The following is a 14,152-nucleotide window of genomic DNA, read 5'->3' as shown; positions in this document are numbered from 1 at the left end:
TGCGAATGAGAGTGTATGGGTGTTTCCCAGTGATGGGTTGCAGCTATAAGGGCATTCGCTGTGTTAAATATATGCTGGATAAGTTGCCAGTTCATTCTGCTGTGGCAACCCCTGATGAATAATGGGACTTAGCCGAAAAAAAAATTAATGAATAAATGACAAATGTTGCTTAAACATACTAAATAAATAAATAAATAAACATTTTTATTTTCAAAAATAAAATAAAAAACTAATAGAAAATCATTACATTATATTTATATATATTCATTCATTCATTCATTTTCTTGTCGGCTTAGTCCCTTTATTAATCCGGGGTCGCCACAGCGGAATGAACTGCCAACTTATCCAGCAAGTTTTTATGCAACAGATGCCCTTCCTGCCGCAACCTGTCTCTGGGAAAATTTATATATATATATATATATATATATATATATATATATATATATATATATATAGGCTGTTTATTTACAAGGATAGTGCCCATTTTAAACATTTATAATTTCAGAAATACAGCACATCGGCGGCCATCAGCCTGCCATTGAACAGAGCAAAGACGGTTGGCTTTCTGCCACAAGATGGCAACAGGGACGGCATAATAAGTCCTTAGAGGAGAAAAACGTGTAATTTCTAACTACATCTGATCAAATCATCATTAAAATGGTAAGTGACATTCTAAGTCGATCTCTCTCTTTTGTATGTTGTATTGCTGTATTTATACCATAGTAATTTTAGTGTATTAAGTGGGAGATTGGACTCACATATCAGGAATGTACGTATTTTGAGTTGTCCACATTTTGTATAACCCTGAGTTACTTTTTGATTAATGAGTCTCCTGTTTTCATTACTGCAAACTAGTTCAGTAAAAATAAAAGAAAGAAGAAATGCCTGCATGTGCATTTAGCGTTTTTCCTTATCACAAACACAACAGTAATCTGGTGGTGTTTGTGTTGCTTAGGCTTTTTAACTTCGCTGGTTCGAGCCTCGGCTGGGTTATTTTGCATTTCTGTGTGGAGTTTGCATCTTCTCCTCATGTTTGCATGGGTTTCCTCCTGGTGCTCTGGTTTCCCCCAAAGCCATATATATATATATATATATATATATATATATATATATATATATATATATATATATATATATATATATATATATATATATATTTATATATATATATATATATATATATATATATATATATATATATATATATATATATATATATATATTTATTTATATATATATATTTATATATATATATATATATATATATATATATATATATATATATATATATGTATATATATATATATATATATATATATATATGTATATATATATATTTATATTGTATGTATATATATATATATATATATATATATATATATATATATATATATATATATATATATATATAACTTTATACATATATATATGTACAGTTGAAGTCACAATTATTAGCCCCCCTAAATTAAAAGCCCTTTTAATAATAATATATATTATAAACACTACAAAAACAATACAAAAAAATAACACTGTTTGACAAAACAAAACGTCACATTATATTGGAATGTCATGAGTTTCCGATAATGGTTGAACTGTTCTTTTAAGCAAGCCAGGGCAGGAATTCTATTAGCCAATTTTTTCCCCCTTATTTTAAACAAATGAAACATTCTTCATCTTGACACGGTTTCAATCAAACGCGGCGAACACAAATCCATCAACACGGACGTTTCATGCAAGAATGTGGACTTCAGGATTCTGATGTATGAATTTAACGGTTGCACAAACACCCAGTGTACGCGCTGACATTCCTCCATCCACAATGCATTTCCAATATAGTGATCAATGGGTCATGGTTTCTAAGGGCTACTGCTTCGTCAAGCCTTAGCAATGTGTAAGTGGCCATAAAGAAGGGATTTGGGGGCTCCTTGCTCATGGTAACGGTTCTCTGTGACCTTTCAGACAATGGCAGACAGGGCAGTAAACGGGCAGCCAAAGCTTTAGAAGGACTGGAGAAGAGTTATGGCTAGGAAGGGCTTGTTTCCCATAATAAACCCCATCCGTGGTCTGGAGGGAGCGGGGTGAGAATGAAACCCCCTTCTTCACTCTGACATTCAACAAAAACTCCAGCACCACAGCTTATATGAGCTATACAGGACCACTCTCGACAGGCTTGTTTGGTTTTAGATGGATTTTGGGAAGAGTGAGTTGAGTATAATCTGTCTTTAAAAGGTAAACAGTCATTACTCAGGCTGAAAGACATGTGAGTGAATGTACAATCCTATGCATGTAGTTTCAAAGATTAAAATAGACATTAAATCTTGAGTTTATACACAGACACTGTAAAAATGTATATGATCAATGCAGGTTTCAACTTTATTTTATTTTTCATACAAATTTTAACTTAATGTTTAACTTGAGGTCTGTTTAAATGATGAAAGTAGAAATAACTTATTAAATTAATTAAATTCAACTGACAAATTTAAGGAATATCTATATGCTGTATTTATATATAAATGAAACATATAATACATTTTTACACAAAACTACTTAAAAACATTGGAGCGCTTGGAGAAAACCCACACAAACGCAGGGAGAGCATGCAATCTCCACACAGAAATGCCAAATGACCCAGCCGATGCTCGAACCAGCAACCTTCTTGCTACCCACTGCGCCACCGCCTCACTATATATATATATATATATATATATATATATATATATATATATATATATATATATATATATGCAATATCTCATTATATATGAGCAATATCTACAGCCTCGTGGCAACGCACGCCTCCCACCAGTGCTGATATACAGCCATATTGCACTGCTACGAGTGTGATATTGCCTTTATACAACAGTTCAACAGCACAATCCTGTATATAAATAAGGAAATCAAACATGGAGAGTCTAAAACCCTTTTTTTATTAGGATCTACTTTCTTCCGCCATTCATTCACATCTGCAGCTGACGACAAACAGCAGAAGCCGATACTAATTCCCCAACGTCACTTTAGAGCTAGTGTTTGAATGACTCTGTCTAAAGTGATGACAAAACTGCTGATTTTGCTTACACTTTAAGATTATAAGGGATTTCACAATAATAATGCCCTAAATTACAACGAATTTACTAACGTTACCAGACTGTTGTTGTGTTTGCGGTAAGGAAAAACGCTTAACACATGCGGACTCAGCTTATTTCAATCTGCCAACACAACACACATTCCTGATATGTGAGCAAATCGGTATAAATACAGCACTACAACATACAAAAGAGAGATCATCTAACCTGCCAACATGTCTTTGAAAACCTGGGAGACCGGGGGGAAGAGGGTGTTCGGGGGTGAGGTTGAGAACAGGATGCAGCGAGTTTTGGGCGGCCGATTCCATCGGGTACTGTACCAAAGTTGGCAACCTGGGGGTATTTAGTTTACAGACTGTACCAAAGAGGGGGGTGGGTAAAATTACGGGAGTTTTTTTATAGGAAGAAATAAAAATGGGATTGCGGGAAACTGGTATGAAATACGGGATACTCCCATGAAAAAAAGGAAGTGTTGGCAGGTGTGCTTACCAGTTTAATGTTGATTTGATCTGCTATAGTTAGAAATCAGACAGTCATATATTCTAAGCGTAGGGCTTATTATGCAGTTCTGTCGCCATCTTGTGGATAGAAAATGTCAACTGTCGCCGACGAGCTGTCTCTCAGAAATTGTACATTTTTTAAAATAGGCACTATTCTTGCAAATAAACTGCATAGTTGCAATCTAAACAACTACATTTTATACTAAAAAAGCCTCAAAAGTATGCTTTGTAGTGTAACAGCAGTAATATTTGTCAAACTGTAGTGTCTGCTTATTGCTGGCTGTATCTGGGCGGAGTAATAGACAAAGGGTAAAGAGGCTGTACAGATGCTGATATTACTGAAATATATCACGGCTATCAGCCAATCAGATTCAAGAACCAGACAGAACTATATATATATATATATATATATATATATATATATATATATATTTATTTATTTATTTTTTTTTTATATTTTTTTTGTGCGATTTAGTGCAAAAATGTGAGTGACGTCGCGGCTCCTGAAGTGTTTTGATTAGGTAATATCTAAACAATAAAAAATACTGTGTTTATTTTAATGGCACAAACCAGCACAAATCCAGCACAAACAAATGACACCAGTTTTGTGTGATTAAGAGGAAATTGGGTGGATAGTGATGTCATGACTCTCAAAATATTTTAATTATATCTAAACAACGAAAATAGATAGAGTGTTTGTTTTAACGGCACAAACCAGCACAAATCATGCACAAACGACCAGTGCTGATTTGAAATTATTTGAGCAACATGGGGTGGAAAGTCACGTCACACGGTCAAAAAAATTAATGCTTAATATATCAGACCCCAAACCAGCACAAACGTCCGTTTTTTCAGCACAAATCAGCACAAAAAGCAAATAGCATAGTCCTGGGGATTATTTGTTTTTATGGGGTGCCAACTTCACGGAGGTTATTTCAGGTTATACAACTTTTAAAATGGAGTTTTAAGTCTGTTTAATTGATGTAAGTTGAAATACCTTTATTTCAAAAATTGATTTGATTCAACTTACAAATTTAAGGAAGCAACAAATATCAAAATGTGTATATATTTAAGTAGTTTTGTATATAACCTGTATTGATATAAATTAAGTTTTTATATTACTTACCGGCCACTTTAATAAGTAGGGACTAGTACCGGGTTGGACCCCATTTTTCCTTCAGAACTGCCCTAATCCTTCGTGGCATAGATTCAACAAGCTACTGGAAATATTCCTCAGAGATTTTGGTCCCTATTGACATGATAGCATCACACAGTTGCTGCATATTTGCACAACCAATGATGCAAATGGGGTGACGCAGTGGCGCAGTAGGTAGTGCTGTCGCCTCACAGCAAGAAGGTCGCTGGTTCAAACCTCGGCTCAGTTGGCGTCTCTGTGTGGAGTTTGCATGTTCTCCCTGCGTTCTCATGGGTTTCCTCCGGGTGCTCCGGTTTCCCCCACAGTCCAAAGAAATGCGGTGCAAGTGAATTGGGTAGGCTAAATTCTCCATAGTGTATGAGTGTGTGTGTGTGTGTGTGGGTGTATGTTTCCCAGAGATGGGTTGCGGCTGGAAGGGCATCCGCTGCGTAAAAACGTGCTGGATAAGTTGGTGGTTCATTTCTCTGTGGCGACCCCAGATTAAGAAAGGGACTAAGCCGACAAGTCAATGAATGAATGAATGATGCAAATCTCCTATTACATCCCAAAGGTGCTCTATTGGATTGAGATCTGGTGACTGTGAAGGCCATTTGAGTACAGTGAACTCTTTATCATGTTCAAGAAACCAGTCCGAGATGATTCGCACTTTGGCATGGTGTGTTATCCTGCAGGAAGTAGCCATCAGAAGATGGGTACACTGTGATCATAAAGGGATGGACATGGTCATGGATTGTAGGCTGTGGCTCCTCATCCACCACCAGTGTGCAGCTTCCACCTGCCACACTACACACCATCTGATTGGAGGGGAGGAGACAGAGTGATGAAGCCAATTAAGCTATGGGGATGGTTAGGAGGCCATGATGGACAGAGGATGCCAGGGATAAACCCTTTATTTAAGGTCCCCATTAATATACATGGGCGTTAGGACCCACACAGTCTGCAGGTTAAGCACCCCCTGCTGGCCTCATTAACACCACTTCCACCTAGCTTTCCCATGTGGTCTCCCATCCAGGTACTGACTGGGTGCAGCCCTGCTTAGCTTCAGTGGGCAACCTTGTGAAAGTTGCAGAGAGCTAGCTGCCGGCTACTCAATATACAAAAATCCCCCCTCTCTAAATAAAATCTTGTTGAATATGAAGATTTTTTTTAATTAACCCTTTGATGCACAAGCTATAAAATAGATATAGAAAAAAATAAACTTACACAGGTCACTTTAGACCCATGTAGTGCATCAAAGGGCTAAAAACGAATAAGAAAATAATAATATAACAAGGCTGCGTGAAAAATGACAATTAGCCTGCGCTTTTCCACCACATGAACATCTCATCATTGAGAATCTCTAATAAAATCATTAGCATTCAACACAACGCAACTGCCAAGTTTGTGTATATTGAGCACAAAAGGGATCTATCTTTGGCTCTTCTGCTCTTTTCTCGAGTGTTTATTTGTCTCATAATTCCGTTCATAGTGAAAAAGCAGAACCTGAGATGAGATGTGTCAGAGTGGATTTAAAGAGCTTAAGACGTGTTGCTCTAACAAAAACCTCGGAGAACTGAAGCTAGACACGGCAACCCGGGAGAAAAAGAAGAGAGAAAAAAAATCGATTCCAGCTGTCAAGTCGCACACTTGGCTGGAAGATCACAAACGCAGCAGCTGAGGATAAAACACCAGCACCTCATGGCTTCAATTACAATCCATTCCAAATCAAGCTTGTTAAAAAAGGCAACAATACAAATCATTCCAAGCACCTTCTCTAACTCTTCCGTCACGACTGGATTCTGTGAAGAACAAAGCTTCACTTTGGTCTGAGGGTTTTTTTTTTTTAAGCATGTGGATCCTTTATACCACCTGCACTTCTTCAGACCCATTTACAGAGTCTGGGGGTGTAAAAAATGGCCATGATTTTAATGGTAAAAAAACAACTGTGAATATATTACAGTAAAAATTAGTAACTTGGATAACAGTACAGTAAGTTTCCGTAATATAAAGGTGAAGTCAGAGTTATTAGCCATCCTAAATTATTAGCGCCCTGTATATTTTATTCCCCAATTTCCCAGTCTTTTTAACAGAATTTCTCAGCATTTCTAAACATAATAGTTTTAATAATTCATCTTTAATCTGATTTATTTTATGTTTGCCATGATGACAGTAATGATACTGTATTTGACAAGATATTTTTCAAGACACTAGTATTCAGCTTAAAGTGACATTTAAAGGCTTAATTTAATTAGGGAAGTTGGTGTAATTAGGCAAAGCATTGTATAATGATGGATTGTTCTGAAGACAATTGAAAACAAATATTGCTTAAGAGGGCTAATAATATTGACTTTAAAATGGTTCTTAAAAAATAAAAACAGCTTTTATTCTAGCCAAAATAAAACAAATAAGACTTTCCCCAAAAGAAAAAAAATATATTATACTGTGAAAAATTCCTGAATCTGTTAAGCATAATTTGGGAAATATTTAAAAATAAATAAATTAAAATAAATCACAGGAGGGTGAATACTGTGTGTTTTGATTTTAGAATTTCAGAATTCCAGAAATTTTTTTGTTTAAATTACTTTAGTTTGTTTTTCCCCCATCAGTAATGTACATTAGAATTTTAAGTTACATCTAATTTGCATAAATATTATTTATTGCAGGGCTTTATTTTTTATGACACTTACCTCATTTTATATATTATAATTTAACATTTGAATTTGAAGTTACTTCAAATCATGGGTGTATAAATAGTTTTAATTAATGAAATGCAGTAGTTTACTGTATAAATTATTATTATTTTTTTTACTGTTTCTATTGTAAAATACTGTAAACCACACTTGCTTTTCACGGTAAATCTTACAAATTGTTTTAACAGAATTGGGCCAAGATTGTTACAGTTTTGCTTTTTTAATTAGTTTTAATTTAACATTGCTTTAAATTATTATTTTTTTTAAATTTGATGATTACATTTCTGTTTAGGGGTGGCGCAGTGGGTAGCACTGTCACCTCACAGCAAGAAGGGCGCTAGTTCAAGCCCCGGCTGGGTCAGTTGGCATTTCGGTGTGGAGTTTGAATGTTCTCCTTGTATTGGTGTGGTACCTCTGGCTGCTCCAGTTTCCCCCACAGTCCAATGACCTGCAGTTAAAATCAGAATTACAACATTAAACCCCCTTTGAAATTCTTTTTTTTTTTTTTAATTTTTAAAGTATTTCCTTAATAATGTTTAACAGAGCAAGGAAATTTTCACAGTATGTCTGATAATATTTTTTCTTCTGGAGAAAGTCTTGTTTGTTTTATTTCGGCAAGAATAAAAGCAGATTTTACTTTTTTCAAAGTCATTTTAAGGACAAAATTATTTGCCCCTTTAAGCTTTATTTTTTCTCGATAGTCTACAGAACAAACCATCGTTACACAATAGCTTGCCTAATTACCCTAACCTGCCTAGTTACCCTAGTTAAGCCTTTAAATGTCACGATAAGCTGTATAGAAATGTCTTAAAATATCTAATAAAATATTATTTATTGTCATCATGACAAAGATAAAATAAATCAGTTATTAGAGATGAGTTATTAAAACTATTATATTTGGAAATGTGTTGAAAAATCTTCTCTCCGTTCAACAGATATTGATAAAAAAAATAAAAAAGGGGGCTAATAATTCGGGGGGGTGGAGGGGCTAATAATATAATTCTGACTTCAAAGTACACTATAGGTGGATTTATACAATTATCATCACAGGTGAAAACAATCATTTATTCTTGATAAGTTTTATTATTATTTTTATGTTTTGTTTAAACTGTTTTAGCTTTTATTTATTGCCAATTTTTATTTTTATTTCTGTTTCTGTGCACACCCAGCCCGATCTCACGAGAAAACGTAAGTATTTTATGTTTTGTCAGTTTAGTGGCTAATTCGTATAAATTCATACAAGTTCAGTCGTACGAAAATGTAAGATTTTAAAAAGTAGGTGTGGCACCCAAACCTGCCCCTAAACCCAACCGTCATTGGGTGATGAGCAAATCTTACTAAAATGTCAAATTAGATCATACGAATTCATACGAATTAGCCCCTAAATAATAAAAATTACGAATTGCGATGAGATTGCGTTTGGCCCACCGGGATGCTTTTGGATCTTGGTTTTTGGCGTTTATTGAATAATGATTAAACTAAGCACACCAATGTAATCGTGCACACCAACGTACAACATGCTAGTCATAAAAGCAAAATTTTTAAAAAATGCCTCTTTTTATTTTTTGCTTTCTTTTGATGCAAAGTTTTAGTTTTTCTTTTATTGTGAATTTTTAACAACACTGTTTAATTCTTTTTTTTTTTTGTTTGTTTGCTTGTTTACTAAAATAACCTTGGGAATGGCCTTGTAAAAAAAAAGAAAGAGAAATGAGTAAAAGGAAAGCACGAACGTCAGAATGCGAAATGTGCTCTAATGGGTGTTTATGAAGAAGCAAGCCAGCCTGAACGCTCTGCATTCTTGCATTTGATGCTCTTGCATAGGAACTGTCATGGTGGCAAGTATCCGTGTAAGGCAATAAATCATGCAGGAAAGCCAAAATTTATGTTTATCAACACTCATTGCATAATGGGTAAAGATGGAATTTGTTTTGATGCAAATAATGGCATACAATCGGATATATAACTAATCTTTTTGTGGCAGGGAATGATCTTATACTTAACAAATGTTCAGGTTTGGGAAGAATTTGTTATCCTTTATTTTCTCCATAGGGATTTTTAATAATGCCTTATTAAAGCTTTATAAGCTGCAGTATGAACAAGGTGACCAGCTTTGAAGAGAATCACATTAAGCTATGATTTGAAGCAAAGAAGTATGTGGAAATCAGACAAAAATACAAAGACTGTGAACCTAATGAGGGAAGAACTACAGTGTTCTAGAGTATTCATTCATTTTCTTTTCGCTCCCTATTATTAATCTGGGGTCACCACAGCGGAATGAACTGCCAACTTATCCGGCACATGTTTTACACAGCGGATGCCCTTCCAGATGTAACCCAACACTGGGAAACACCCATACACACTCCACACTCATACACTATGGCCAATTTAGCTCATTCAAGTCATGTGTTTGGACTGTGGGGGAACCAGAGCACCCAGAGGAAACCCACGCCAACACGGGGAGAACATGCAAACTCCACACAGAAATGCCAACTCCAGTGGCATTTCTCAAACCAGTGACCTTCTTGCTGTGAGGCGACTGTGCTACTCACTGCGCCACTGTGACGCCTCATTCTAGAGCATTGCTAATTGCTAATCTACTCAAATATAAAACTATTCAAAGCTGATGTTTACTGCAAAACTATGTTTATTTAGGCAAATATTTAAATAATCTGAGGATAACTCTCCTTGATTCATGACAGTAGGTGGAGCTAAAGATCACTTTTGGTGCATTTTGCTTGCTGCAACCCTCTGATTGGTGTACCGTATTTTCCGCACTATAAAGCGCACCGGATTATAAGACGCAGTCTCAAGTACGGGGTCTATTTCTGTACTTGACCCATACATAAGGCGCACCGTATTATAAGGCGCACGCTAAAATACACTGTCTGCAAAAAAAGGTAATGGAAGCAAAACAGTTAACATAGTTTAGTTGAACTTTATTGTACTATTTAACAATACACTCACATTATTATTTTTTTCAATCAGTCTTCTCCCAAAAATCCATCAAAGTTCTCATCTTCTGTTACGCCTATGGTGGCGTAACTCGCCCGGCATGCTTACCAGTCTTAGTAAAAGTGTGTTCGCCGTCTGTCATCCATTGCTCCCACGCAGCTCGCAACTTCACTGTAAACGCCGTCTACACCAATATCCAGCGGTTGAAGTTCTTTTGTTAGTTCTCCCGGAATGACAGCAAGCTCCGAATTCATTCAAGTTGGTCTTCTAACTGTCCAGATTAGACAGATTTTTGAACTCCGTGCACACATAAAGCGCACCGGATTATTAGGCGCATGGCCGTTTTATAACAAAACTTAAGGCTTTTAGGTGCGCCTTATAGTGCGGAAAATACGGTAATTTTTAAAAATAAGCTGAATTTATGTGAACAGATGTGTTCAACAAAAGCAACTCAGTGAATTACAGCATCATAGCTCAAAACAGTTTGCCTGTAAAGCTTAAATGTTTATTTATTTAATCAATGTTTCTTTGGAGAAAAATCAAGTCTTTTACCCCTTTACTTCCGCAACCCTACTTATTATTCAACATAGGCTCATTTTGAAAATGTAGCCCTATATATATTTCTGGAGATCACAAATTATGTTGCCAGAAGTACGTATGGCTGCATTTTGTCTACAGGGCGGTATGACGCCTTTCCTTTTCGCACTTACCAGCTGATCGCTCACCTCTAGATGGACAGCTTTCCCGCTGTTACCAGTTTGCTCAGTAGCTCGCCATGCACTTCAGCAGATTTGAGATCCAAAGAGGAGTTGACCAGGACATTGGCAAAGAGCAGATCCAGAAAGCAGGTAAGAATAAAAAAATAAATAAATAAACAAGTAAACAACGCGGTGAGAATGTAGTAAAATCTAAAAATGTAGTAAAAGTCATGTGAGGGACCTTGTTTTTCTGGATTGCTTTTTAAAACTGTCAGTTGGGTTTAGGGAAGTGGGTGGACGGGTCAATCGGTGCTTTTGGAAATTCCATTGGTTGGGTTTAGACAAAGGAGGGTGGGTCAGTCGATCAGTCAAACAGTTAGTCCACAGCGGCCTCAGGTGGATTTACGCCAGAAGAGCAGGCGCCAATGGCACTCGTGAGAGAAATTTGAGATCTCAAAAAGCATACACAGCGGCCTCTGGTGGATTCTCGAAAACAAAAACTGCAAAACATACCTCCTTGGACGTATTTGGCGCTCTCCAGAAATGTATATAGGGGTATGTGTTCGGAATGAGCCTGGGTTGTCAAAAATCTAACTTGATTTCCTAAAACAAGGTCACAAAACACATACTAAATAGTTCTACATCCAGTCGTTGACATTATGACCACTCTTTTACGAGCAAGGCTTTCAATTTTGTAACTTTAATTTATATAATATTATTTTAGGTTACACTCCCATGCTTTTAGACAATCGTGGAATGTTCTCCTAACATTCAAATAACCAAGAATAAACATGACTTAATTTAAATATCACCAAAATATTATTAAATATATACTCTTATTAGCTGGTTTGGCATGCAACTTAGCCAAATATAAGAATCAACATTCAACACATCATAAAATAGGATTCTTTTAAGGATTAATGTGAATATATAGACTAATTATTAAAAGCACAGGGAGAGTAAAACTCAACTTAGCAGAAGACAGATGAAGAGAAAAGAAACTCCACCACACACACACACACACTCACACACACACACACACCTTTTACAAGGAGGAAACATTTTGCAGAACCTGGCAAGCCATATTGAATACAGTACAAGACCTCGCTGCCAAGAGTACAGCGTTTGTCTGACAAAGGCAAAAATCTTATCTGAGAGAAAACCTATAGGCCATGAAAGCACCTTTGTCAATAAAACAGTAGTTGCCATTTTGCATTTATGTGACTTGGAAATGTTAGCATACGAAATATATAGATTTTACTAAAAAAGAAACAGTTCTTATTTAAACATTTTCAACTATAGTTAATATATTATACTTAGTATTTTATTAGTTAATATATAAAACTATAGTAATAAATATTTTATAAAGAACAACTACATTGTAAAACCCAAAACGTTAAGGTAAATTGTTAGTCAATTGACATCAAATCAAATTACATTTTTACGTGTTTTTTGACACCAATGTTAGATTTCAATATGATGACCTTGCGATATTCAATTGACATCAAATCAATTAGCATTTTTGACGGCAATGTTAGATGAACATTTTATGTAATTTTGACATCAAGGTAGTCATATGACATCAAATCGGTTAGCATTTTTTACGTTTTTTGACACAAATGTTAGATGTCAATTTGATGACATTAGGTAGTCAGTTGAAATCAACTCGATTAGCATTTTTATGTGTTTTTGACGCCATTGTTTGAAGTCAATTTGACGTAATTTTGACATTGTAAGTCAATTGACATCAAAACAAATAGCATTTTAACGTGTTTTTTGACGCCAATGTTAGATGTCAATTTGACGACATCACGATAGTCAATTGACATCAAATCAATTAGCATTTTAACGTGTTTTTTGACGCCAATGTTAGATGTCAATTTGACGACATCACGATAGTCAATTGACATCAAATCAATTAGCATTTTTGACGCCAATGTTAGATGTCAATTTGACGACATCACAATAGTCAATTGACATCAAATCAATTAGCATTTTTGACGCCAATGTTAGATGAACATTTATGTAATTTTGACATAAAGGTAGTTAAATTACATAAAATAGGTTAGCATTTTGTCATGAACTTTAGATGCCAATTTGATGTCATTGGACATCATATGACATATGACATCAAATTCATCTGCATTTTTACATGTTTTTGACACCGATGTTAGATGTTAATTTGATGTTATTCTTACATCAACTTAGTCAATTGACATCAAATCAATTAGCATTTTTACGCGTTTTTTGACATCAATGTTAAATGTACATGTGATGTCATATTGACATAAAGGTAGTTAAAGGTAGTCATATGACATCAAATTGATCTGCATTTTTTACATGTTTTTTGACACCAATGTTAGATGTCAATTTAATATCATTTTAACATTCGGTAGTCAGCTGACATCAACTCGATTTGCATTTTTGTTTTTTGATGCCAATATTTGAGGTCAATCTGACGTCATTTTGACATTGTTAGTCAATTGACATCAAATCAAATAGCATTTTTACGTGTTTTTTTGACGCCAATGTTAGATGTCAATTTGACCACATCACGATAGTCAATTGACATCAAATCATCAAATCAATTAGCATTTTTGACGCCAATGTTAGATGTCAATTTGACGACATCACGATAGTCAATTGACATCAAATCAATTAGCATTTTTGACGCCAATGTTAGATGAACATTTTATGTTATTTTGACATAAAGGTAGTCAAATTACATTGAATCGGTTAGCATTTTGTCACCAACTTTACATGCCAATTTGATGTCATTTTAACATCAAGGTAGTCATATGACATCAAATTCATCAGCATTTTTACATGCTTTTTTTACACCAATTATAGGAGTTAATTTGATGTCATTCTGACCAACTTAGTCAATTAACATCATATCGTTTTGCATTTTTAAGTGTTTTTTGACGCCAATATTTGAAGTCAATTTGATGACATCAAGATAGTCAATTGACATCAAATAATTAGCATTGTTGCATTTTGACATCAAGGTTGTCAACTGAAATAAAATCAATTAGCATTTTTATGTTTTTTGACGCTAATATTTGAAGTCAATTTGACATAATTTTGACATTGT

This window comes from Danio rerio, chromosome 11 (genome assembly GCF_052040795.2).
Source record: "Danio rerio strain M-AB ecotype USA chromosome 11, GRCz13ab, whole genome shotgun sequence".
NCBI lineage: Eukaryota > Metazoa > Chordata > Actinopteri > Cypriniformes > Danionidae > Danio > Danio rerio.
This window is presented reverse-complemented; position numbering follows the sequence as displayed.